Genomic DNA, 3,441 nt, shown 5'->3' on the forward strand with positions numbered 1-3,441 from the left:
TGATGGAAATGGAACCGGGGCTGGAGCCCTTTTCTTAAAAAAAGAAGAAGAAGAAGCTGCTAGCTCATGGGACATTGCTTCATTTTAGGTGAACTGCACCAAAAGGTCCCATGAATTGAATCATCCATGTTGGTGACTGGTGTCATCCCTTCTACGATGGCATTGACTGCATATATGGTTCCCATCACGAGGTATGTTCCTTTTTGGTCTGACCGTTTGCCAAAGATCATGCATGTTGATCCTGCTCTTGTGCTACTGTTTTGGCACTGTCATGATAAAGCAGTAATGTTATTATTTTGCACCTTAATCTAGTGGCACTATTAATTTGAGGCAATGTTTTGGCACCGCTAGTGCCACTGTTTTTTTTATATATCGAAAGAGGGGGTTCCCTCCGATTTCATTAAAGAAACCCAACCATAGAGAACCATTATCCGACAACATCTCAGTGTAAACGGGCAGTTATACAACTACTACTAGAACGGACTGAGTACTAGCAGGAGACAAGTTCGCCACATAACCTAGGCAGGTAGGGGGACGCAGCACCAGCTCGACCAAGTTTGGATTACAACCCAAATGCTACCACAGAAACATCAAGGGGAAGATAGGGACTGAAAGAGCCAACTTCAGCATGCCAGTCTAAGCACCCCCGGCCTTCATCCTTGCGACGCACGGTACACCTCGTTTGCCACCTACTCGACCCTAGTGTCACTGATAAAATGAAGTAATAATGCAGTTAAAATAGAGCGAGTGTCCTCTCTATCATTTCATTTCCAATGTAGATAAAGAAAGTGCTTCTCTTTGTTAATGTATGTTTCATCAACTAGTCCCATTGTTAATGTTTAAGCATTTCTGCAAACTGGGGTGCTTAATTTTAGTTGATCTGCACAAAAATAGAGATTTGAATGTCTCAAGGCCCCTCCTTGTACTACCACTGTACACTGATGTTCATCACTGGCAGAAGGTGTATCGGGGAGACTTGGGTCGATTTCCAGTATGATGTAATATTTTCTTCTGTTTATTAGTGTATGTTTCATCAACTAGTGCCACTATAATGTAATCACGCCTTTTCATTATCTGTGCAAACAGGGTTATTCACCTGCATTTTGGTGGAACTGCACAAATGTACGGATGGAACCGGCATATATGCAGAGTGCGAGGTGCCAAGTAAAAATTAGCGACACCAACCCTGCTCCATCTAAGCATTGGCATCCACCACCATCAGTGGGATGTGTGGCGCACACTGTGGACGGATCTTTCTCGGCAGCAAATCCCTAACCAAATACTAGCAGCTTAGACTTAAAAAAATACTAGTAGCTTATATTGGCAGTTTTCTAGGGGTGTACTCTTTTCTGAAAGAAGCACCAATCTATTTTTCTTTATTTGTACACAGTGTCACAACTTTGACCAAAGGTCCAGAGCTATTTTAGGGTGATTGGCGTAGTACTCGGAGACTGATTGTAAGCATGATTTTTATTAGTTGTCACACTAATTGTAAGCATGAGCAGATGGAAGATTTGGTTAGTGCGAAGCTTACCTTAAACCCTACCGACACCGTTGAAACGAGGCGAGCGTCGAGGGAACCGTGGAGAACGGCGGGGAAGCGACATCGCGCCATTCGGCCTCCTCTTGCGGTGGGAGAACGAATATTCCTGTGGCTCCGGCTGGCTCTGCACCCTCACGAACGGCACACCGTACTCGATCGATTCGTTATCCTCTGGGTGCTCGACCTTCGACCTGTACGCCCACCACCTCCGCCTGACTTTCACCTCAGGCGAATCTGTCTGCTCCATCGCCTAGAGGAGATACTCGATGAACTCGAAGGACTGCGGCATGACTGCCGCCGAGGAGTACATCGTCGCCCTCATCGCCGTTGTCTCGCTCTTTCGCATACATTGCCACATGGCCCTCACTGTCCTCAAAATCTCCCACTCATTGTCAAACCAAGTAAGGATCTCCTTCAACCTGGCTAACTTTGCCTGGTCACCGCCGGCGATCTTCCTGATTCGCTGCTGCATCCCCTCCATAGATGTCCTTGTGAGTGGTCCGGTGCTAGCTTTGGAAGATGGGAGGAGAGATGGTGGTCTTGCAATAGAGAAGAGGGAGAGGCGAGACAGTGGTTTTGGAATGGAGATGATGGAGAGAAGAGGGGTGGTTTTGAAATGGAGAAGAGGGAGAGGCGAGACGGTGGTTTTGGAATGGAGATGATGGAGAGGAGAGGTTCCCCTGCCTTTCGGTCGCTGACAGGTGGGCCCCGTGCTTGGTGGGACCCATGTGTCAGTGTCTCAATGGCAGGATGGGCTACGTCAGGGGATCCTCGTCCGAGGAGAGAGGAGGTGGTTTTGCAATGGAGAAGAGGGAGAGGCGAGACGGTGGTTTTGGAATGGAGATGATGGAGAGGAGAGGAGGTGGTTTTGCAATGGAGAAGAGGGAGAGGAGCGTGCGGCAGCGATTTAGGATTGGACGAGAGGGCCAACGCGCTGTGACTGGATCAAAATCAAATCAATTTACCCTTCAATTAAGAAAGCGACCCCACATTAACTAGTCTCCCTTTTATTCTGGGTCATAATTGACCATGATTTTCGCACATAAAATATATGTTATACGTTGCAAAAATAATATTTGAAAGTACATTCAGATACGAACCAAACGATACAATTTCTGGTGACATGCATTCACATTTTGCTTGTCAAATATAGTACACGGTCAAACTTTGTCCCAAAATACGCAAAACAAAAAAATACTTCCAAGACCAGCGCCGCTCTTCCGCTCTTCTCCTCTTAAACCACCGCCGCTCCTCTCCTGTTCCAATCTAAATCCAGCGCCGCTCCTCTCCTCTTCCATTTCAAAACCACCGCCCTCCTCTCCTGTTCCAATCCAAAACCAGCATCGCTCCTCTCCCGTGCTAAACCAAAACCAGCGCTGCTCCTCTCCTCTTCCATTAAAAATCCACCGCCGGCGAGTGAAGGTGCTGTGGAGAAGTAGATCGATGGAGGAGTACAACCGATACGTGAGGATCGCAGACGACGACCCTGTGAAGCTAGCTAGGATGTTGGAGATACAATCTTGGTTTGACAACAAGGACCAACTAGCGGCGACGGCGACATCCATGGCCAAATATATGCAACAGAGTGAAAAGGCGGCGATACTCTCGGAGGGAGTCGCGCGGGAGTACATAGAGTTGCTCCTCTGGGCCATGGAGCAAACAGATTCACCGAATCCGATCGTGAGGGAGCGGTGGTGGGAGCATCGATCCTAGATGGAGCATCCACCAGAGATTGAAGGATCGAGCATCTACAGGGTGCCGTTTGTGAGGGTGTCATGCCAGAGCGAGCCGGTGGAGTCTTCGTCGACCGAACCCAACTGCAAGAGGAGAAAAACTGTTGGCCCGACGACGCTTCCCCGCCATCCTCTCCCTCGTTGTTCACATCGTCTCACGGGGCG

This window comes from Triticum aestivum, chromosome 1D (assembly GCF_018294505.1).
Source record: "Triticum aestivum cultivar Chinese Spring chromosome 1D, IWGSC CS RefSeq v2.1, whole genome shotgun sequence".
NCBI classification, from domain to species: Eukaryota; Viridiplantae; Streptophyta; class Magnoliopsida; order Poales; family Poaceae; genus Triticum; species Triticum aestivum.